At 45.0% G+C, this 25,320-nt stretch overlaps 1 long non-coding RNA gene across 1 annotated transcript in view; it reads left to right on the forward strand.

Annotated features, from left to right (window-relative positions):
- LOC310714525 overlaps positions 1–25,320 on the forward strand; it is a 39,641-nt gene that overhangs the window by 834 nt on the left and 13,487 nt on the right. The gene's annotated exons all lie outside the window — the stretch shown is intronic.

Below are 25,320 nucleotides of genomic sequence, written 5' to 3' on the forward strand. Positions count from 1 at the left end.
TGCTCCGAAATCAGCTAAACTGGCAATAAAGAGGGTAATTCAGCTCCTAGATAGAGTCGAACGATTTTTTGGTGTTTTCTTTTTTTATTTGCACATGACTAATTTATTTCACTCTTCCGTTTTCTGGAGAGATTACTTGTGCGTTTCACAAGGCACACCGCTGTAAAAGCCAGAGTTAGCCTTTTTTATAAAACAAAGAAACAGAAACAAAACCAATTCTGTTTTAAATTTTTGAGACCCCCCCCCCCGCTGGAGCACGCATTTCAAAGGCATTCTTTAAAAAAGGGAAACCAATGAATTTTACGTCTTTTAAAATAGCACCTAAATTCTCTCATGTATGTGCCCAGAATACGATGCTACTGCTTATTCAGACAGTATTAAATAGCCTATCTTAGGGACACTGAAAGGACAATAAACCTTGTGGATGGGAAAATTCCCAGCATTTTCTGTCTTCACTTGAACCAAACTCCCCCCCCCCCGCTGCTGACTCTCCCCTCCCCCTCCGTTCTCCCCCCCCCCCACTTGGTTTGGTCCCCAGAGGTTCACGGCTCGTAGCCTTTCCTTGGGACTCTCCCCCCCCCTCTCCCCTCCTTTTAAAGAGTGAACTCTCTGTCCCTCGCTCTACGGCTGGAGGCGGAATACAGCAGCATTGTTTATCTCCGAGGGAATCTGGGTGGGGTTGCGGGGGCGGCGGCGGCGATGCGGACGGCCACATTTCGGGCAGAGCAGAACTCGGTGGATGGGATCCTCCTGGGGTCTTCAAAGCCGGCTTGGGGGAAGGATGGTTTTCAAAAGGGGAATCAAACAGGACTGCCCCCCACCCAGTAAAAACCGCTTCTCCCCAAAGCCCCCTGACACTTGCGGAGACGACCAAGATGCTATAGTTGTCAGAGTTTCTCAACCGCTTGGAACTGGGACTTGGAAACTGGGAGGAGGTGGGCTGGGTGTGTTTGTGCTGGAGCGTGAGGTGGGCGATCCCCGAAGACCTTCCGAAGCAATTAATGGTGGTTTATCAGTTTATATCTCCCTGTCCCACCCCCCCCCCCATGCCTCCCATCTAGTATGTGATGTGGATGACAATGGTTCGGTTTCGGGTGTTTTTTTTTTTTTATAAAAAATCTCGTCCCTGAGCGCATCCTGGGTGGTCGGACCGGGGCAAACACAAATACAAACCGATTGCTAAGCTGCGGACAATGGGCGAAATGTAGACAAATGTCCGGCTTCTGTTGGAAGCCTTTGTCCTAGACCAGGTTTTGCATTTATTTCACTGGCGAAATAATACATGATTGACGCCCTCTTTCAATGTGTTCTAACTGTTTGGAATAAATCTGAGGTTGTTCCTAGTTGTCATGGCATTCAACGTCTTTCAATGGACTATCTCTTCATTCATTTCGGAATCTTGCCACAATATTAAGGAAAGCCCCTTCATGTGGATGCGACCGAGCTCCTCTCCTTTTTTCACTCGACTAAAAAATAAAAAATACACATTTTGTATATGTGCGTGCGTGTATCTCTCTGTGTGCGAAGGTCGATTCAAGGAAGCACTAAATTGTAAAATGATACGCATAGTTTTTTGTTGCATATACTGAGAAGGGGGGAAAGCGATGAAAAGCCGGCATTTGACATGCATGCAGGAATTATTCAAGTTAATAGTAAACGTGTCTATAAAGTGACCCGCTCGCATCTTAAAAAACATGAGCTAACTTGAGATAATGCACTCAAGTAATTTAAGGCAGCAAGGCAATCCAGTGATTATGAAGGGAAGGATTAAGCAGCAGTAAATACATGAATTATATATTTTACTTGGGTGAGATGAGGGGAACCTTCATTGTTCTTCCGGGTTGTTATGTAATTTTTTGAGGTTTGGGCGGGCGTAAGGGGGTGGGGAGTAACCCGTCTCTTTGGATCCAGGCCAAGGCGGCAAGACCCGCAGTTAAAGAACAAGATTTTTCAAAAATGTTAGCAGCACAGTTAACAGCAACAAACCCCACCGAGGACAAGCAAAATACAACTTCCCCTCCAGTTCCTGTTCCCTTCTCTTTAAGACAAAGCTTGCGATGGGGTGGAGAGAGGTGAGGAGGTGGAGACAGAGGAACTACTGCTGCTCTCCTCCTCCTCCTCCTCCTGTGGGCCCTTCCTGCGGTTGGGAAATGGTTGTTCCGCCCTGTGTCGCCCTTGTTTGTGCTTGCTTTTAGGTGAGGCTGGAAGTGCCCACCTGGACCCTTGCCGTGCTTGGACAGCGAACAAAAAAGCAGCGCGTTTTCTTTAAAACCCGGATAAAAGTCTCACTTGTTGAATTGTATCAATAAAGACCTCCCGGCAGAGTTACACTCTGGAGCACACGCTTCCCATGTGATGGGCTCGGGGCAGATTCGCTCCCTCCGGCCACCTGATAAGCAAATATTTTCCTAAGGGAAAATCAGGGCTCCCGCAGAACATTAATCAGCCGCCCTTCGAACGGCGATGACAATAGGCCATTGAGAAGCACACACACACACACACACACACACACACACACACACACACTGAGCGACACAGCTGGACTGTGACCAGCTATTCTCCTTTGTACACAAAAGACCTGCAATAAGTCATAATTTCTATTCCCATCAGCACCACTTCGCCCTCCCCGTTCCGAAATCAATCTATAGAACTTACTTACAAGTTTGCCTTACATGCGGAGTTCCCACAAGAACAAAGGAATCGCTTAGTAGGAAGGAAAATCTCCCCCCCCCTTTTGTTAAATATTTTCACCCAAAAACTTCTCTCTTTCTCCCCTCGGCCCCACGGAAACCTTCGAGTGGAGAGGGAACGTGAGGTGGGGGCGGGGGCCACAGGCCTGGGGGACTTGGCTGGGGGGTTTCCGCTCCTATCTTTCCACTTCTGTCTACTGTCTGGTAGGGATAGAGAGGACACGCTACATTCCGGCCTAAAGGGGTGAGATGCAGCCAGCGTCGCAGAGAAAGATCTCTGCCCAGTCTGTCGCCGGTGGGAAAAGCCACTGGGAGAGACGGAGGCAGGCTAGGGGCGAAGCCGAGGAAAGGCGTCCACGACCAGGGCGTCCCAGGTCTGGTTGGATTTGTCCTGAGGGTGCGACAGATTTTTAGCCACTACGGTGAAAGGCCGCTAGACCTTCTGAAATAGGACTTCATATTCCTAGAGATTATTCTTTCCTTTCAAAAGGGGGCCTCGACTTTTTCTCTGACCTCCTTTTAGTGGGCCGTAAATGGTCCTCATCAGACCCCCTGCTTGGTCGTTTCCACCAGCCAGTTGCCCAGGCCTTCCTTCTTCTCCTGGCCTGGTTTGTCCCACAGATTGGCGTCCCAACCAAGCTATTGGCTTGCGTTATGCAGAAGGGCATTTAGCCTGTCTGTCTGTCTGTGTGTGTGTGTGTCTGTGTGTCTGTCTGTGCTGAGAAGCGGTGCTCTTAAACACCTGCCAGAGAAACCGACCTGGAACGTCAGAATATAGAGATTCTTCTCCAGGCTACATTCGCGTGTTTTGTTCTGTTTCCCTTCACGGTTCCTCGTATGCGAGGTCTAATGGACTGGCCAGGGTGGTTCAGGGTGAGGATGACATTAATCGACATTCCTAGGAAGAACTGCATGCAATGAACCGGGGCTCTTGGGACCTTCTTGAAAGGCCTCTGCAGATATGACGGAGGGCTGAAATCTGGTTGTAGAATTGTCTCGTTGTTCGCTAGTCGAGAAAACTCCTACGGAATAGCGTGCCTCAGATGAGCGCTCACTTATTGAACCTCCCTCAACGACAGCAATACAAATAAATCTGGCAATGGCGGTGGGGCAGACCCGCGGTTGTGGCTTCTGGAGACCCAGGGCGAATCGAGTGGCGATTCTGCCCGCCCATCAGTTTGAGAATCCTGGAAGGCTCCTCCATCCAGAGACTACGGAACCCTAAGCCCTGGAATTAAAGGATGGAGGGGGTTATTTGAACAATTGAATAAGAGGCTGAAAAGGAGAGGTGCGTGTACACAGCGTAAGTGCTTGTACTTCAGCACAAGTGCCCTCTAGGAGCGAGGAAGTGTTTACCTGTTTACTTTTACAGGTAGCTCAAACACCAGGCAGCCGCCTGCTCACTGATTTCTGCAGAGGTCTTCACCACCCTTCGAGCTTAGAGGAAGTATTCAGCGTCCGAAAAGGGGATTTAAACAACAGCAACAACACACGGGAGCCAACAGTTTGCAGGGCATAAGAGCAGGGAAAGAGGCCCTCTTAGCCACCACACTCATGTAAATTGCTTGTGCACTTCTAACATCGAGAGCTTACAGCTCAAGGAGGGCTTGCTGAAGGAAGCCGCCCCACCGCCAGGAGAACACAAGGTTCTTCAGCAGCGGGAGAACTACGCTGAATTCGGAGGTTTGCAATGCAGGTATTTGCTCTTAAAACCAGGAATCTGAAGACACTAAACTTATGACATACCATTCGATTTGTTAAAGTGGTTGGTCCTGAAGTTTAGTCCTCAATGAACACTGCACTTTAGGATCAATTCCTAGTCAAGATTTATAGCAACAGCGACGTGATGCTGTTTGGTATATATGTCTCTGCAACGATTACAGTTAAATTCCAGCCAGGGGTCACTATGCAGTCTAATAAGCCTCACACCCTGCAGGATGTGGGGAAAAGATGCTGCAGGCAGCCAGATGCGCCCCCGGGGCTGCCAACGTGAATAAAATATGGGGGGGGGGGGAGGTAAGCCCCACCCCACATAATCGAGCCCATGACGCGGCAAACGTACACCATTTCAATGGCAATGTGCACCAACTTTGTGGGCCACGGTCCCCTCAAATATTTTAGGGGGGGCAGAAGGGACCTCAGCCACTAGGAGTTGGCTCCTCTGGCTCCTCTTGGCCTTGATGCTAAAGAGCGAAAGGCATTATCTTGGTCTCCCCTTCTTCTGCTAGTGGACAGAAGCATTCTCAGCCATTAAAAAGTTCAAGGTCTTTCTACTCATCTTGAGGCATAGGATTGTTGGCCTTGATTTGTGTGCGTTTTTCTTTGACTGGAGGAGGAAAAGGAGTTACCTCTTTGTGGGTGCGCGCGCGCCCGAAAGACAGAGAGAAAGAGAGCGCACTGTACTGTATATATGATTGATCTTTCACCCATCACAAAATCCCATCTCAGATAACAGCCTTCAAGTGGATTAGTTTATTGTTTGATTAGAGCAAAGGTGCAAGCAAAATGTTTTTATTCGCTCTGTGCAGACAAAAACACACCACACCTTTAACGCTTCTTGTGAAGATTAGTTGGAGGCAGACACAAAGCCTGGGTTGTGGGAATGGCGTGTTTTATCTCAGGATAGGGTATAGTGTCAGGATAGGGTATACTTAAAATCAATAGGAAAATATACATAACAGGTAATATGTAAGTCAACCTACTTATGATTATTGTTTTCAAGTGATTCACTTCCGCAACACACCCTGAAAACAATGAAGTCGCGTAAGCCTTTGTTTTAAAAGTGTATTGTAGGGACAGGGCTGGGGGAGAGATTGGTAATTAATGAGTGCCATCTTTTGAAGCTGATAATAAAGCGTCATTTGACAAATGCAAGGCACAAGAACCACCCCTAAGTAGACAACTTACAATTGCATTTGACTGCAGACCCCCCTGTCCTTTTGCTGGTGTGCGCGTGTCCGAACATTTTAAAAGGGCCAGATTTATCTCTTGACGAAAAAGCATTTTTTCTGGTTTTATTTGCCGAAAAGCAATGTGCAAAAGCTACTGACGTCAGAAAAGATAACAATAGCAAAAGTAGTATACTCTAAAAGAAATATTCTGAAAGTAGAAAGCTTGGATAGAATTGTTTTGGTAGTACAGAGGAGACTCCTGGAGTGAGGAATTTCTGGTTTTGGAATAAGCCACCAATTAAGCTCGCTTAACTCCGGTTGAGAAAGTTCTGAGCTGTCAATGGGGTGGAATTGCCTTCACCTTACTAGAAGAACAACACAAATATTTCCACAGTTCTAGGAAGGGAGGAAAAGAGCCACTAATCGCTACACTGTCAGGATGGGTTATCCCCCGAACGCTCTGAAAAAGCAATCTGTTCCTTGTCATCCGCATAGTAGAGGAAAAAAAAGAAAAAAGAAATTGTGTTCAGGATCTCTACATCTAAATGAGCTTTTTATTATGATGGTTATTATGAATTTTTCGCCCCCTGCAGCCCTCGCTTTGATAACAAGCTTTCCCCAATTCTTTCGGAAAATCTCCCAAGGTCATAAATTGTAATAGACGTCATGGATTTTTCTTTCCTGCAGGCTAATCGGTTATTTACGGGCTGAGAGAAAGCCAGAGGGCACGTGTTAGGACTTTGATAAAGCGGCTTTAATGAGGTTTTCACAGAAATACCCAAATAATCTAATATAATATAATAAATTAAGTTGTTCCACCAACTACATAAGCAACCAAAGGAGAGTCTTGGCGTTACCATATAATTCCACGGGGGCTGTAGAAATCGGACTCGTCTTTCCGCTGTAAATATTATTTTCTGCAAAAGCTAAGTCTAGCCTCCGGGCATCCTTTCGGTTCCAGACTATTATGAGGGTTTTATTTGTAAACTAAAAGCTTCCTTCCCTCCAGCCAATCCTTCAGCTTTATTCGTTCGCGTCTCTCTAATGATTAAGCGTGCCTCAATGAGATTAAACATTGTCAGCTTGCCTTCAGAGCTGTCTCTGCACAGATCCATCCCTTTGCTTTTGATAAGAACAATTTGAATAGAAGAGATTTCTCGTTCTTTAGGCAACACAGAACTGAAAGCACTTGGCTATCAGAATTAACTTTGTATGGCCTCTACATGTAGTTCGAATGCGGGTGAGTAGGGGGACAGGGGAAGCCAGTCACTCAAAATTCACTCATATTTGAAGCGATTTTACGAGCGATATTCAATTTATACACTCTCTTAAGGTGTTCTCTTAAGGTGAGCTCAAATAGGTAGGCATATGTGAAAATAATGATCACACCAAGTACACGAGCGAAAGTTGAAAGATGGGGAACTCTTGGATTACCACATTGCAGCACCGAAATGCATCCCCTCAACGGGAGAAATGAATGAAATGAAAGGCGAGGTTTCCTTTCAAATACTGTAATATGAAACGGGAGAAAGTCAACTAACTGCCGGAGAGGGATTTCCAGCTCCGATCCCATCCGGCTGATTCTCAACTATTTCTGATACTATGGCGAACTCTGCTGACTCCCTCGAGAAGTGTCTCTCCCCCCGCTCCTTTTTCCTAACAGTTCCTTTTTCGTTCCTAGTAAAATAATCTGCGTTTGAGAAAGGGACCGGAGCAGACGGTCTGTCCCAGCCAGGAAGGATCCCTGAGCTCAGCTCCCTAAGAGAAGCCAGGCGAAAGCGACCAAGAGAGCTCAACGTTGCAGCATAGAGTACTAAGAGGCGCCCAGGTCTCAGAGAAAACCGGCGGGGAGCCGAGCGGCGGCCAGACTTGTCAGGAAGCAGCGCGGAGGGCGCGCGCATCGGTCCGCAGGGGCGCGTGCACCCCAGGCAGGTAAACGCGGGTCTTGCTTGCTTCCCCGCGAGACTCTGCCGGAGGGGCGGAGAAAGGAGGGAGCTCTCCTCCGCGCGCGCCTGCTCTCCCCTTCGCGGGTAGAGGAAACTCACTCTTCTCTCAGGCGGAGCATCTCCCTTCGGGCTGCAAGCAGCCTCTTGCCCCTCCCTCCCTCCCTCCCTTCCCTCGCAGCAGCTTTGAGGCCGCACCTGATCTTCCCTTGGCCAGGTGAGGAAGCCCGAGGGAGCCCAGAGCTTCTTTCGAGCCAGGCTCTCCGCTGGCTCAGCTCCTTCGGAGGCGGCGGCGGCAGCAGCACCTGCCGGGAAGGGAGGGCATGGCCCTTGGCTCCCCCCCCCCCCACCGCCGCCTTGCCTCTCCTTCCTCCAAACCACAGCCGCCTTTACGCGACCCCCGCGGCCACTTCGCTTCGAAGGGTCGCTTGACTTTTCTCCCCAGGCGAAGCGCCTCCGCGGCCCCCAGGCGCGCCCAGGTCTCTTCACTTTCCGGCGCCAAAGTTGCTCGGCCAGGTAACCGACTTGCCCGCTCCCCGCTCCACACAAAACACCCCCCGGACCTCAGTCCTCCCCGCCCCGACTGGACTTGCTGCGCTCGGGCAGCTGCCGCGGCGCCCAGGCCTCCCCTCCCCTCTCCCCTCGTTTGCAGATAGCGGAGCGCCTCACCTGGCGGCGGGGGGTGCGCGCCTCTGCCCCGCGGTTTCCCTGCGCTGCTCGCCTGCCTGGCTGGCCAACCGGGCGCGGGAGAGGCGAGGCGGAGGTCAGGAAAGGCTCCGCCAGCCGAGGCGAGGAACTGCTGGGAGCGCGGGCTGGCTGGCTGGCGCGCGCGAGGAAGATGCAGATGCGAGTGACTGTGTGTGTGTGTGTGTGTGTGCGTGTTTGTCCAAGCGGAGGCTGCTGCTGGTGGGCTTTATATAGACACCCCAGAAGCCTGGACTCCTTCCTTCCTCCCTCTGCGCTCCCTCACATTGTCTCAAATCAGCCAGCAGCTCTTGACGAGCCGGGTTAGCTGGGGGGCCCCTGCGCGCTCTCTCTCTCTCTCTCTCGCTCTCTCTCTCTCTCTCTCTCTCCTCAGCGACGCGATCTTGTTTGCTTTGCTTCCCGCTCTATGACGTGGGACAAAATATTGGCCATATGTTCATCGGTAATAAATTGGTGCGAAGCGCAAACACAACTGTTCCTGGATGGCTCTCTCAGCTGCCTCCGCCACGGCTCTGCTCCTGAGCAGATGGACCTGCGCGCCGCGCCGCCAGCCCCGTCCAGCCCCGCTGGCGCACTCCCTCTCCGCCGCAGCCCCTCGCTCAGATCCCGCCGGATCTGAAGGTCTAGGAGCCACAACTACCGCGGGACCCTTTCAGGCTTTCTCTGCCTCCTCCCCGCTTCTCTGGCGCAACCACCCCCTAAACTTGGAGGTTTTTCAGGCTTGTCCGCTGCTCACTGCCCAAATTCCACCCCCGCCGCCTCCATTTTTAACGAGCTCACCTCCCCATAAATCGCTGGGTAGCTAAGGCGCTATAAAACCTCCAGGGGCCAGATGTGGCACGTTATTTATGTGTGAAAGCTCGTTTACATTAGATATGCTGATTCAAGCTTTGATAGCGCGCTTTGCAAGAGATTAAGACTGGTTTTCCATCGGTGGCTCCAGCTGCAGCTCCCTCCCCCCCGCCGTGGTAGTGGTGGAAAAGGAGCTGCGCGGAGAGAAGGCGGGGGGGCCTCGGGTCCACAGTGTCTAACCTCCGACAGCAGGAGTCCACACGTTCTCCCACTCGCTTGATGCTGATAGCGGAAGCCTTGAAGAGGTAATCCTGGCTACAGCGCACGGTTGCGCCTTTCCTCTTTTCCTTCAGGCATTAGGTCTCACAGGACGCGTTTCATTCCGTATTTACTACCTCGAAGAGAGCAAAAGAACACTAGCACTCCACCTACAGGAACACACCTCTGTGTGCTCCGTATTAATTAACCCGGAATTACTAGTCACGTCCCTGGTTCCTTAGCGATGTAGACGCCCCTACTCCACCTCAAGCACGCCTCGGAAGGGTGAAAGATGTCCGGGGTTTTTTAGTCCAAAGATCAAAGACGGGTAAACAAGACTATAAAAACCACCCTCATTCCATTTGATAACTGTTGCAGGCCTGGTAATAGTACATACAAAAGGGCGTCCAGGCGCGCGCGCACACTGTTAAGATCAGAACTGGGACCGATAACTCACCTAGGAAAGAGCTCCTGAGGTTAACGCTAAGATTGCTAGAGATGGCAACCCAATAAAAAGTCAATTCAATTCGAAGAGTTATTAGCAAACGAGAAAACAGCAGCTGCTGCGGCGAGGTTACACTTCGAAAATTGTGTGCAGTTTTGATAACTCAATCTAAACAAAACCCTCAGCTCATGGAGCTCGAAGAAGTGCAGGAAAGGACAGCCAACGCGATCCGGGACTTGGCTGGAGGATCTTCCATAGGAGAAAAGGCATTCGAGGGGTTTTTGCTTAAACTTTAAAGCAAAAATGGCTGGGGGGGGGGGGAGTAGGCCAACCGAGCGGTGGCGGAGAGGTACGACATTCCCATCCTCTCTTCGCACGCTAGAACTCGGGTGCGCAACGAAGGTGACGGGAGAGAGGTTCAGAACTTCTTGCCAGAGCATGTGACGATGTAAAATGTAAGCAGATGAAGACACCTGCAGGATTGCAATAGCACTCCTCACGTAGCAAGTACTATGGAGATAATGGATTCATATAAAATATAGACTATTGAAAAAGATGCAGTAGAAAAAGTTTGATAAAAGGACCCACGGAGGGGAAGGTGGGAAGTCCAAAGATTTGGAGGAATCTGTAAATGTATACAGTATGGGTATGGCTGTATTGTTATAATTTTATATTTTTAAAATCAAATAAAAATGTGAAGGCTTGTAGTGAGAAGGTCGCATTCTTAAGGACTAGTGCCAAATTGCACAATCTTAATCCAAGTCTGGAATTTTTAGTTCAGCGGCCAGGCAGAAATGCAAGGTGCAATCCTGAACACACTAGCTGAATACATGGGGACCAAACTGGATAAAATTATATTATAATTAAAATTATAACTCTACCTGCAGCTTCCCTGTTCTCTTCTGTGGGATGTGTTATTACTAGAACAGTCAAGAACAACACTTTCCTGTTGCCTAGAGTGGACACACAGGGGAATGTGGCTCGAGGGGAAGGACTTCCTGTCATACCTGCTCTGGAGCTTCTTCCCCCTGTGCATGACCAGGTAGATGGGTGTGACCCAAGATGACCAGATAAAAGGGCTGGCCACACAACCATCTCTCTCTTGGACTCTTACTCTCAGTGCTTCCCCCCCTCACAAAATGTTTAGGGGTACTCTCATTTTGACTCAAGAAAATCACCATTTTATAGTTCAAATTGGGAAAAATACAGTGAATGGACAAAAGTACAGATTCACAAAATGTTTAGGGGTATGTGTACCCCTGCGTCCCTCCATTAAAAAAGCACTGCTCTCACTCTTGGACTCTTTCTCTCCTGGCTCAACATAGCTTCCCACAGGATGGAGCCCACAGGCAGAAAGTCTGAGGTGTAGCTCAGACTTCTTTTCACTGTAACCACAAGATAAAGCCTGCCTTCAGATTACTGCTGTGAACTGAATGCGAGTAAAACTTTGTTCTTACTTTTAAAGAAAACTGTGTTGTGTTGTTATTATTTTAAGAGGGAAATAAAGGGGAAACTTACCAGGAACAAGCCAGACTGGATTGCTTAATTAAAGGATTCTAACGAATCATCAACTTGCTTCCAATAAGTTGCAAAGGGAGTGTGCTCTGCTGTTTACTCACTAGTCTGAGTGAGGAGGGATAATATCAAAACAATGTATCGTCTTCTACCTTCCTTAACATTCCCATAAAGGTTTATGGGGCCCTGAGTTGAGTATTTTTGGTAGATGGCCCTGGATTGAGATCCTGAGCTGAAAAGTATTTTTCTTTGTCTACTTCCTGGTAAGCACATGGTCTATTGTTCCATTGTGTGAGGGGATTAAGCCCCCCACCATTCCCTCAGAGTTCACAGTAGCTGAGGCATTGAAGAGTTATTTTTATTTTTGAGATTTAGATTTTGACAATTTTTTCAAATTTTATTTTTTTTCAACATTTTTTTCAAATTTCAATTTTGAGATGGTGAGTGGAATCTTCTTTGATGATGCAAGATTTAGAATGCCTAAATTAGAAGAAGGAAATTTTGTTTCATGGAAAAATAATTTTATAGCAATTTTTCAGGCAAAGAAATTTTTAAATGCAATTACTAATCAAAAGCCTACTGGCAAAGATGAAGATTCTATTGCAGCAATTAATCTATGAGAAGATCAGAATGACCAAGGCAAAGCTACCATTTTAAGTGCAATTACAGATGTGCAAATGGCACAGGTTAATACATTAGATGCTGCCGCCAAGATCCTTAAAGATTTGGAAATTGTGTATGGAAGTACCAGCAAAAGGTCTCACAGAAAGTTGATGTGAAGCATCCTCAAATTAAAATTAGATTCAAAGACAGACTCTCTCAAACATGTGAATGAGTTTATAGCAGTCATTCAGAAACTTGAATCGACACAGTATAATTTGGTTGAAAAGCAAATAATTTGCTATTTCCCAGGGTCCCTAGGACCCAAGTTTGATACTCTTGCAACCCTGATGGATGCTAAAGAAACGTTAACATTTAAAGAATTAATTTCATATTTAAAAGACGAATGTGAAGGAAGAGATGAGTCTCCAGTTAGGAGTGCAAGGGTAAATGACTTAAACTATGTGGCTAGAGATCATGTGAAGGAAGTTACATTCATTGTCATTCATTGTGACAAGGAAGGCCACATTGCAAAAAACTGCAGAGCTCCAAAGTCACAGAAACCCTTCCTTTTAAGCAACAAAAGCAAAGAAGGGGAATGGTCAACGTACCTTACTATTGCAAGAAAAGAGCTTAACTGCTAATAATCATGAAAACAAATCAAACAAGTGGTTGATTGATAGTGGGGCAACGTCCCATTTTTCATATAATAATAATTTCTTTGAATATATTAATAATATTGATAAATCCCAAGGTGGTGATTTTGAAGTTGCAGGTGGTGATTTTGAAGTTGATTTTGAAGTCCCAAGGTGGTGATTTTGAAGTTGTAAAGGCTCATGGAGCCGGGTCGGGGTTTTTAAAATGTACAGTACAAAGAGAAATAAAATATGGTGGAGAGAGTTATTTATGTTCCAAAGCTAAACTGCAACATGCTCAGTGTGTCTACTTTGGACATAAAAGGTTTTGAAATAACATTTGAAAATTTAAAATGCAAGGTAACTAAGGATGATGAGGTGTTTGTTCAAGCCAATCTAAAAATGGTATTTATGATATTAACCTTTCAGAACTTCAGTCTGCTAAAGAGACATGCTCAAATCAGAAGGATGAGGTGGACCTTGAACTCTAGCACAGAAACTTCGGCCCCCTAAAAATACTCTACATATTTGTCTGCACCCCTAAAAACAAAACAGGGCTCTCCTCTTCCCTAAAAAAAGCTCAACAACTTTGACCTGCACCCCAAAAAAGGGAATAGATCACAGTCTCTTAGAAGTTGGCCACCCCGACATATTGGATCTACAAAGGAAAGAGCTTGCAAGAGGACTTCAGGTAACAGAACAACTCAGCACCACCAAAATGTGTAAGTTGTGTCACTGAGAAAGCTGTTAAACCTTCATTTTCTCCTTGTACTGAACAGAGAAGCACCAAAGTGCTTGACATAGTATATACTAATTTTTCTCGATGATTTTTCCAAATACTGCGTAGCATATTTTCTCTTTTTATTAATTTTTAAATTAATTTTCCAAATTTATAACAAACAAATAGGAAAAAAACCAAAAACAAACAAATAAACATTTATCTTAACTGTAGTAATTCCATTTTTGTTAACATTGTTAGGTGACTTCCTCGAATTCCCCCGGCTGAGTTTCTATATAAATCATTGTAGCAGTTTTCCAAAACTACTTTCACATAAAATTTACTCATTCAATTAACATCTTTCTTTCTTTTCATTTAAACTTTAGACATATTATTCTACAACATCACATATTTGAATCCTAGGCCTATCTGATATTCACAAGTAGTTCTATTTAAATTATCTCAACATATTTAGCTAAATAATCTTTAAATTTCTTCCATTCCTCTTGATACTCCTCATCCTTCTGGTCGTGGACTCTTCCGGTCAGGTCAGCTAGCTCCCAAAAGTCCATCATCTTCATCTGCCATTCCTCCACTGTTGGTACTTCTTGTGATTTCCAATTTTTGGCCAACAAAATTCTAGCTGCAGTTGTGGCATACAAAAACAATCTAACATCTTTCTTGGGTAATTCCAAACCTATTATTTCAAGTAGAAAGGCTTCTGGTTTCTTAGTAAATGTATATTTCAACATTTATCTTTTCCCAGAAGTCTTTCCCCTTGGGACAGGTCCACCACATATGATAAAAGGTACCTTCCTTTTCTTTACATTTCCAACATAAATTATCACTCTTATGGTAGATCTTTGCTAGTTTTACCGGGGTTTAGTACCATCTGTACTGTACATCAATTTCATAACATTTTCCTTTAACACCGTACATGCAGTGAACTTGACCCCTTTCCTCCACAACCTTTCCCAATCTTCAAACATTATATTATATCCAACATCTCTTGCCCAGTCTATCATCACAGATTTAACTTGTTCACCCTTTGTATGCCACTCCAACAATAGGTTATACATTTTAGACAGATTTTGAACTTTAGAATCTAACAACTCCGTTTCCAATTTGGTTTTTTCCGATGCAAAATTACTGCATAGCATATTTTCTCAGAGAAAAGAGTGAAATGCTGGAAGTGTTCAAGAAGCACCTTGCCATGGGGAGAAACAAATTCCAGAGAGCACGAGCTGTGTTAATAGCTGATAATGGGGGTGAGTATTGCTCACGTGACATGCAATGTCTCCTAGAAAAGGAAGGAATTGAGCATATGACCACTGTTCCTTATACCCCACAACAGAACTCAATAGCTGAAAGAAAGTTCAGATCCATTATGGAGGTGACAAGGTGCATGTTCAAGGAGGCATCTCTACCCCAACGCATGTGGGGAGACACACCAGCAACTGCGGTAGATCTCCAGAATAGACTGCCAACAAAGGGAGCTAACCTTACACTTTCTGAATTTTGACATGGGAGAACTCCCAACCTGTCACACATTCATGAATTTGGAAGCCTATGTTTCTATCCCGTTCCCAGAGCACATAGACATAAGCTTGACTCTACAGCATAAGCAGGTATCCTTCTGGGATACGCCATTGGAGGAAAAGGTTACAAAATAATGGACCTGGAAACAGGAGAAGTGAGTGCACGACATGCAGTTTATTTTGATGAACGCAACCAAACTGACACAAGAAATAGTTCTGTGGACTTTTCTGAGGAATCAGAAGAAACCAAAGATCTTGTATACTTCCCCTCACTAACTTTTCAATGTCCAGATCTGCCTTCTAATGTCATAGCCCCCTCTACAGGCAATGCACAAGAAGAAGACCCAGAGGACCAGACTCCTAGCAGCAGCGCCAGAGATGAAGAGGAGCAGCTTTATATGCCTGCATAGGAGGAGCAGGAGCAGGAGGAGGAAGCTGATGTGGTTCCAGGACCACAGGTCAGACATGCATCCAGAACCAACAGAGGCATTCCACCATTATGGCTGTCCTACTTTGCGGGGTCGGTGTTACATCGGGAACCTTCCATGTGGGAAGAGAGAGAGGAGATGCCAGCTGCAGAAGCCCGTCTCTGGAGCAAGGCTGCAGAGGAGGAGATGGATGCACTGCATCAAAACAAGACAAGGACCCTTATTGACCTACCTCTTGGGAAGAAGGCCATAGGAAGGAAGGTTTTTTAAAAAATAAAATAAAATAAACAAGGGGCAGAAGGGGAAGTGCAGCGCTACGAAGGCAGATTTGTGACTCAAGGTTTTAATCAAGGTTTTGGGGAGGACTACGATCTAGTTTTCACACCAACCATCAGATACAGTAGCGTAAGAATGCTTCTAAACATAGCAGCCAAATAGACATAAAGACTGCTTTCTTGCATGGAGAATTTTTTGAGGAAATATACATAAAGCAGCCTAAAGGTTTTGTTAAACCACATGCGGCACATTTAGTGCGCAAGCTGCAAAAAGGACTTTATGGACTTAAAACAGGCTGCTAGAGCCTGGAATCAGAAGCTACATAAAATGCTAACACAACTTGGGCACAAGCAAAAGCACGCAGACAAATGCTTGTACACCAAGCCTAACAATGGACAATTTTCTTATATTCTTGCCGTCGCTGATGATTTGACCATTGCCATAGTAAATGACAGAGACTACACACAGGTTGTGAAGCATTTAAGCAAAGATGTAGAAGTCAAGGAACTGGGAAAGATCCAGTACTAACTTGGAATTCAAGTGGAAAGAGAAGGCGGTTAATTTCTTCTTAGCCAAAAGCAAAAGATTTCAGAACTGATCCAAAGCATGCAGATGCAAGAAGCGTACCCAGTTGCCACACCCATGACTACCGACTTTGTAAGGAATCAAGATGATTTTATAGTTCAAACTGGGAAAAATACAGTAAGTGGACAAAAGTACAAAGATTCACAAATGTTTAGGGGTATGTGTACCCCTGCATTCCTCCAGAAAAAAAGCACTGCTCTCACTCTTGGACTCTCGCTCTCCATGGCTCAGCATAGCTTCCCACAGGATGGAGCCCACAGGCAGAAAGTCTGAGGTGTAGCTCAGACTTCTTTTCACTGTAACCACAAGATAAAGCCTGCCTTCAGATTACTGCTGTGAACTGAATGTGAGTAAAACTTTGTTCTTACTTTTAAAGAAAACTGTGTTGTGTTGTTATTATTTTAAGAGGGAAATAAAGGGGAAACTTACCAGGAACAAGCCAGACTGGATAGCTTAATTAAAGGATTCTAACGAATCATGAACTTGCTTCCAGTAAGTTGCAAAGGGAGTGTGCTCTGCTGCTTACTCACTTGTGTGAGTGAGGAGGGATAATATCAAAACAATATACCCTCTCCTCCCTTCCTTAACATTCCTACATCTTCTCCTCCCCACCCCAACCCTTGAGCAGCAGCTACGGCACTAGAGATGCCTAACCGCCTCCAGGCTTGCTCGCCAGACATGGAAACGGTTTCTCGGTTTCTCGTTGTCAGTCATTGGAAAAGGTGAAAAAATAACAATTCTTCCTTCACTGAATAGCTGTGGTTAGGTAACATATAGGAGGGGGGTCGCGGGAGAAAATGAGTCTGAATGTGGGAAAGCAGACAATCCGGCAGGTGCAAATAGAGCTATAAAAAGGCACCTTTTAACCTGAAGTGCTGAACATCAACAATAGCTCTCTAACCGTGAGTTACCTCTTGGCTCTTCACAGGGCACTGAGAAATCTTTAATTACTGCTGTAAAATCTCAGGCCACGCTGATGCCAGCAGTAGCTGTTGATCTTGACATGGTTACTATTGTACTTCACACTTCCTCACGGAAATTAAGTCTTTATGGTTAAAAACAGGTTACACAGTTTTATTGAAGGGTTTATTTCACAGGTAGGTAGTGTGCTTGTGTACACTCTTCATGGAAAAACGTTATTTCAGAATCCTAGAATTGGAATCCTAGAATCCTACAAATGATATCTAGTCCAATCCCTGGCAAGGTGGGGCTTTGCCCAAGGGGGGGGGGGACCCTGAGTCTCATGCTCTACCAAGTGAGCTATCCCAGGGAGGTGAGAGGAAGGCCTGGATTTGAATTCCTCTTCCCATCTGGACGAAAAGACCTTAATCACATCTCTCTCTCCATGAAACCTTGTTCTTTGCATCTCACCACCAGCACCACAGCCAAGAGGCATGTTGGAATGAATTCAGGTACTTGGGGGGGGGGGGCAGACAGTAGGGGTAGAGGGAATGAGGTCCTTGGCTACTCCAGGAACAGTCAACCACCTTGCTAGTGCTCAGGTTCGGGTGAGAGTTTAAGCTTTGATATTTTGAAAATGAATAGTCATGTTTCAGTATGTGTGTATGGCAGAGAATGTTCTGGTGCAAAATATGAATTTATCTCCCAAGGGTGCCATCTAGCCAAAGAGAAGCACTTTTAAGTAGCATTCATTTGACTGGGAGAGTTAAATCTTTTTGCTCTAACTGAGGCTTAAAAGTGATTCACTCTGGATGCTGCACATTAGAATAATAGAATTGTAGAGTTGGAAAGGACCCCAACTGTAATCTAGTCCAACCCCCTGCTATGCAGGAATCTCAACTCAAGCATCCCTGACAGATGGCCATCCAACCTCTGCTTAAAAACCTCCAAGGAAGGAGAGTCCACCACCTCCCAAGGGAGACCATTCTATTGTTGAACAGTTCTTACTGTCAGAATTTTTTTCTCTGATGTTTATTTGGAATCTCCTTTCTTGTAACTTGAAGCCATTGCTTCGAGTCCTACCCCCCCAGAGTAGGAGAAAACAAGTTTGTTTTCTCTTCCATGTGACAGCCCTTGAGATATTTGAAGATGGCTATCCTATCTCCTCTCAGTCTACTCTTTTGCAGGCTAAACATACACAGCTCCTTCAACCGTTCCTCATAAGGCTTGGTTTCTAGACCCTTGACCATCTTGGTTGCCCTCCTCTGTACATGTTCCATCCTTCTTAAATTGTGTTTAAGAAGTTTTTGAAAGTTCTCCAGATTAAACAGCAAATATTTCCCAGACATCATGGTTGTGTAATACATGTTGAATTTACCTTCTTGTTCATTTTTGATAAACATTTTTGCTAGGTGTTCCAGTCCAAACAGAACAAATAATGGAGAGGGGATTCTTGCTCAAGACCTAAATTTCTGACTTATTTTTTTAAAAAAAAACACTCTAAAGTATTATTGCATACCTTGAATGTGCCGTACTATTAAACTCACATCTCAAACTTTAAGTCCTGAACTTTCAGAAATTGCCAGATTTTAATGCATACTTGGTAGGGGAGACACCTTGATCAGGAAAGAGATTTTTCCAGGGTGAGCCTCATTCATTGCACCATGGGTGTACTGACCTCTGAGATGCCCCCACAGAAAAAAGAAAAAAGAAAGAAAGAAATGGACATATTTTAAAGGATTGTAAAGAATCATTCCAGTGAGTGCTTTTTCAATGTTCATGTTTATTACATGGCCCCAGGGTATGATTTGAAGGAATATTAGCCCACCACTTTGCTGAAGCTAAGTAGGACTAAATCTGGTCTGCGCCACAATGGGTGGCCACCTGGGAACCACATGTATGCCCTGCTGCTTTGGGTTTCATGATGGAAGAAAGAGGAGATATAGATGTAGATAAAACCAACAAACCATTTACCTAAAATTATAAAATGAACCATGAACAAGAAAAAGAAGAAAAAGGGAGGGCATGTTCCCAAGGTACGGACTGCACTCTCACGCCATCTTGGAACACCAATACATGCCACAGTGAAAGAGAGAAGTGTTGAGGTTGCTTCAGCAAACAGTTAATAATAATGCAGTATGCTTATAATGTATTACAATATATTTTCTACAGCGCAGTATATTTTTCTACAACAGCATATGCACAAAACATAGCTAGATAGATGAGATACTAATTTATTTTCCCCTTACATTGATAACGTTTTATTTTTTAAGATAACATGTTGCATTTTAAACTCTTCATCAACATGTACTGAATTTGCGTGGCTAAATCTATCCCTCTAAGTAGCTTTTCTGAGTATTTAAAGAATGTGAATAATCCTTACATCTGTAAGGTAGGCCTGTATTCTTGCCTCTTTATCACAGATGCTTGTATACAAAGGCTGAGGTTGATAGATGATAGCTTTCCTAAGGCACTTGGTGAATTTGAGGTTAGAAGATGTCCTGCACAAGGCTCCATGAAGGTCTCACATAGAGAGGTTGTCACCAAATTCGGCTGGCATCACTGGTACAGTGGAACAGAAGTATTTGAACTCATAATGCCATGTGCACACTATTGCTGAAAATATCACTCCTAACCTAGTGAGGCTGCATATGAAGGCCTCAAATAATTCAGAAATAGACAGCATGAGATGAAGAAGGAAGGTGGTTGCAATGGTAATCTAGAACATTTTTAAACAGAACAAGAGCAGCGACAGGAAGAATGCTGGTCTTCCAACATCTTTTTATTTCCTTAAGGATGGTCTACATGCTGCCTAGTCATCAAGGGATAATTTCTCTTTGTGAGTGAGCTACTTGCAAATTAATCATCAGAGAAAGTTCACATTGCACAGTATCAACTTGAACATAATACTATTTAATGGAGATGGTTCACCCATCTGGTTGTGAGTCCTCAACTGTTGAATAACCAAAGTGAAAAGAGACCAGTGCATGTGTCATGCAAGTGTAAACCAGCTATATGAAATAGTGACTACACGTATCAGCTGTGTGCAGGAACATTGGTGCAATAAGGAAAGTAAGAGGTTGGCATATAGACCTTGATAATTTGTGTGTCACCAAGCCAAACACAGCCTACTAAGCATGTTATGGCAGCCATCCAAAAAGTCAATAGAGCACCCTTTTTTTTTGCCTGTAGGTGCAAAAAGGGTGTGCGAAACACCTGAAATACTGTAATATGTGACTAGTGTACTGCATTTGGCTTGGTAGGTCACAGGATGTGCATGACTGACTCAGTCGGGTTCAGTTCTGACTCCCATGATGACAGATGTGAAAATACCAGCTCATATTGATAAAGCCAGAATGTTACACAATATTTATAAGTGTCATAAACCAGTTCTGATTAGAGCTCATTTTTGCTCCCACTTATTTCAATGACAAAGATCCTTCTGAAACACCTTTGTGCAATACTTCAAAACAGGTAATCCCTTCACCTCTGCATGCATGTTGGCGTCGGCTATCTCTATATTTGGGCAGCCAAGCATAACCATATCTCATCTAGTAGATACACACCTGTGATTAACAGATGGTCATTGCCTACGATGCCTTTTAAAAGCACACAAAACAATCTGGCAACAGCAAGCTGTAATTAGTTTCATATTTACCACTTTGTAGTTTATTATGACTCTGATGTAATGATAGCTACAAACATGGCTCTTGCTGCAGTTTATTTAAGACCCTTTTCACTTTTGATAGAATTCTGGTAAGATTTCCGAGAACAGAGAAATTCCAGTTGCTTTACAGTTTAATGCTGATAAACAATACTTGTGCAAAATAGTTCATTGTCATGATAGTAATAGCCACTGCCATGGTGTTGGTGTCTATCTAGCCACTGAGAATAGTTCTTTCGAAGCAATTGCTGTGGAAAACATGAACTAAATTAAGTGAGACTTGAGAGCTTTTTTGACCTGGAGGGTTCAGGTAGCAGGGAAGTCCAGTTTTTAGGAGGATTAAGGAAAGTTACTGCCTCACACATAAATAAAGGTGCCCTGAGAGAAATGCAGGAACAGTGGAATCTGAGCCCCTCCCCCAATGCTTCTAGGATTTCTTTGGCTTCCTCTTTACAATTTGCTTCTGCTCTTATTGGCTCTTCCCCACACTTCCTTTGACATTCTTCAGATTTTTTTTTTAACAGCAAAAATGGTTTTTCATTAAAGCAACCTGGCCTGGAATGCTCAGATGCTTGAATGGCAATTGTGATATTATAACAACAACAACTACTGCTGCTGCTGCTCCTACTACTACAATTTTTGAATAATGATTATTCCTTGAAAAACAATGGGAGTCACATGTGAACACATGCCCATGAATGTTCACACATCCTTTTCCATGATATTCACCATGGTTGTGGGGCATGGTTTTGCTTAAGTTGTAGACACTCATGTGCAAACAGCATATGGTCCCCAAAGGGGCAGCATGTGCTTAAGTCAAATAAAACACACAAAGAACTAACACAAAAGACAAATAAGAGCTCTGTATGATACACATGCTTTTGCTTTTTTATGTTAGCTCAGTCCCATGTGAGACTGGATCATGTTAGTAATGTTTACTTTGTGGTCTAATTACACAGAAGTGGCTGGCAGAATGATTTTGTCATGAAGTTTTTATGCAAATCACAGCTGATCAGCTGAAATACACATGCCCTAGAAGAGTGCAGGTTTTATTCAGATTATTCCTGATAGCCTGATAATTGGAGAAAGGGAAGAAAAGGGGTTAGGGGAGATATAGTGAAATAAATGATCCAAGCCAGTTCACTGAGCTCTGGAATTACCTGATATTTTAACAACACACCCTAGAACACTTATCTTTCACATGCATGACATCATGGGGATATGGCTATGCATTTTTTTGTCGAACCCCATGTTGGGCTATATTCTTATAATCTCAAGATGATTTAGCAGCTTACAGTGCAAGCCCAACCATGTCAAGTTAGAAGTAAGGCCTATTAAATTAAATGGGATCTACTCCAAAGTAAGTGGGGTTATTATTGCTGCCTAAAACAGGCAACACAATACAAATATAATAAATAACATATACACCCGCACAATTATCAATTAAATCACTACAAGTGATCACACAGTGATCAAAACCACCTCCCCCCAGAAACTTAAGCATGGTCACCATTAGAATTAATCAGTAAAAAAATATCCTCACAACAGTAGTGATGTAGTGTTAACAACTGAATGCCAGAGAAAGGAGAAAAGACTTTGCACTTTTCAGTCAGATTCTGTGACAAATGTTTTTAACATTCCACCCTCCCCAAGAGGCACATGCGCTGTATACTTCTTACTTGCCTAAAACACAGCTAGGTCGTTCTTTTTTCTCAGTTTGGATCAGCATTTCCTAAGAAGCAGCATGTTAGATACAGGGTGGATATGGATGATGGCTAATGTTGTGTCTGCTCTGCTTCTGAATCCAGTGGTGGGAGTGCACTGGATCTGGATAGCAGTGTGTACATAGCCTTGGTCTTTTGAAAGGGATCAACACATGCTAAGCTTCTTGGATAAGTACAAACATCACTCAGCACATCAGGCTCTGTCAGGCTTGGCCTCCTGACTGAACCTGCTCCATGTTCAGACTTCCTCTTGACTGCTAAGACCTACCTGTTGACCCTTGCTCTTCCAGGCCAGAGCTCCACATTGTACAAGCAACCACTGATAATAACCTCGCATGGCTCTGGTAAGGACCATCAGAGTGAAAACATGTGTTCTAGGCTTCTTCAAGATTTCATTCAAATCCAGAAAGGAGTTTTGTCAGGGTTTTGATGTGGCGTTCAGTAAATCGGATTCAGGCCTTCATTCATGACTTGTAACTTGTCAAAAAGAACACAACCCACCCCTTTAATCTTGCCTTTCCCCCCTCCTTAGCTAGGACTGCATAAACAGTGCCCAGGACCCGGCAGACTTGCTGGATGGTCTGTGTCCACCTTGGCAAGTAGGCGGCAGCCACCTTAGAACTATGGCCAAAAACAGTAACAATGATAAAATATAAGATAAACAGCGAAAAGATTTTAAAACAGCAGATAAAAGCGGCACAAAACCAATAAAATCAATGTGAGAAATTCTTTAACAGGCCTGGGGAAACAGACAGATTCACATAGCATTGTGTCACCAGACAAGCCTCTCTGGAAGCGTATTCTATAGATGGGGCACCACCACCAAGACAGCCCTCTTTCAGGTGGCCGTTCACTGTACCTCAGTCCACGTGGCGCCCAGTGATGAGCTCTGTGCATGGTGGGAGCTGCAGAGGTAGCTGGTTTTTCAGGTACTCCAGTCCCAAGTCATGAAGGGCTTTAATAGTCATCAAAAGTACTTTAAATTGTGCCTGGAAATGGGCTTAGAGAGCGAGTGCACTTGGATGAGGCTGGTAAAATATGTCTCAACGTGCAGCGTGTTGGTATGTGAATAGAGGTTAGGAGAGGATGTATTTATTAGATATTATCCTTCCTTCCTCAGGTTTATGAGTTTAGCAGAGTGCCATCCCTTTGCAGCTTAAAAGGAAGCTTAGATAGGCTACTTTTAGCCTTTTAGTTTAAGTAATCCAGGGTGCTTTAAGGCAGACTGGATATTCCTTGCATTATCCACTTTTATCACCCTGAAAACAATAAAGACACAAACAGTTTTGTAAAAAATAAAAATAACATTTAATCATTCAGACTCAGGGCTATAGCTAGGGGGTGGCGCAGGCGATTTGAGGGGTGGCGCAAAATCAGCTTTAAAACATGTCCATAAATATAAATATCGATTATTGCCTCATAAGAAATGGTTTTAAATAGAGGGTGAATTGAATGGGTGGAGGGGGTGGAGGAGAGGCGGAAGGAAGAGCTAAATTGTCCGTGGCTGGGGGCGCAATCTGGTCGGTTCTGCCAGGGGCACAAGATCACCTAGCTACGGCTCTGTTCAGAATAATTGTTGAAGAGTAACAGATGCAGCAGCTTTGTTCAGGTAGGCTTAAAATGGTAATTAAGTTACAAAGGCATACTTAAGACAAGCTTAAAATGGAGTCTGAGCATGTAGCTCAGGAAGAGACAAAAAGGAGGATGTGCCCATGCAGGTAAGGTAAAGGTAAAGGGACTCCTGACCATTAGGTCCAGTCTTGACCGACTCTGGGGTTGCGGCACTCATCTCGCTTTATTGGCTGAGGGAGACGGTGTACAGCTTCCAGGTCATGTGGCCAGCATGACTAAGCCGCTTCTGGAGAACCAGAGCAGCGCACGGAAATGCCGTTTACCTTCCCGCCAGAGTGGTACCTATTGATCTACTTGCACTTTGGCGTGCTTTTGAACTGCTAGGTGGGCAGGAGCAGGGACCGAGCAACGGGAGCTCACCCCGTGGCGGGGATTTGAACCGCCAACCTTCTGATCGGCAAGCCCTAGGCTCAGTGGTTTAACCCACAGTGCCATCCGCATCCCCACCCATGCAGGTAAGAGACTATATATAGCTACTTCCTCCCTGTCAGGGCACAGTGGGAGTGTCTCACAGAGTTCTCTTTAGCAAACTTACAGGAAACCTCTGTGAGCTTCAGCTCCTATCATGTGCCTACCTAGCACAGGGGTATAGTGTGGGGAGGACCATAGCCCTGGGCGCATGATTTTGAGGGGACATGAACCAGGATCTCAAGGATCCCCACCCTACCTGCTGCCGGGGGTCTTTGGGCCCCAGAGCCCAGCCTGGCATTGCTGCTGACCCCCCAGCCCCGTCGCCACCCAGCCAGAGTTGGGGGGATGTGCCTAGATATGCTCCCCTGAGGGGGTGGGCAAGCGGTGCAGTGCAGCACAGTGCAGCATGGCTGTGCGAAGCCTCTGTGCCCCATGCCCACCTGCCTAGCACTGGTGGCAAGGCTTGGGCTGGCACAGCAGGGGTTTTTTTTAATCCTCCGTGTATGTACACATGCACACCCTGGGCACCAAAGAAGGACATAACACCCACGATCTAGCAAAACATGAACTGCTGGTTTTGACTGCACTCTGCCACACAGAAAACTATAGCTAGCAAATTAGTAGCTGGTTGTTGTTGTTGTTGTTTAAATCAAGTGTTATTTCCAGGTAGTTTATAAGGGCAGCCTCATGCACAACACATTACAATAGTCGTATTGGAAGCTTACCATGGCACAAATAACAGTGGTGAGGTGATATCAGTCTAGAAGAACTGCTGCACCATTGGCAGTGACAGGGTGGGCAGTATTTCCACAGGCCCTGTTTGATGGCAGCTGAGTTGCTGCTGCATTCTGGGACAGTGAAGGGGCAGTGCTGTGATGCTGGAAGAGCTGGTCTGTGACATCGCCTCTCCTTACTAGCAGCTCCTGTGCAGTTTAATCTGGTGGAAGTCACTCCATCCCATGGAGACCAT

This window comes from Podarcis liolepis (assembly GCF_965112155.1).
Source record: "Podarcis liolepis genome assembly, chromosome: 8".
Taxonomy (NCBI): Eukaryota; Metazoa; Chordata; class Lepidosauria; order Squamata; family Lacertidae; genus Podarcis; species Podarcis liolepis.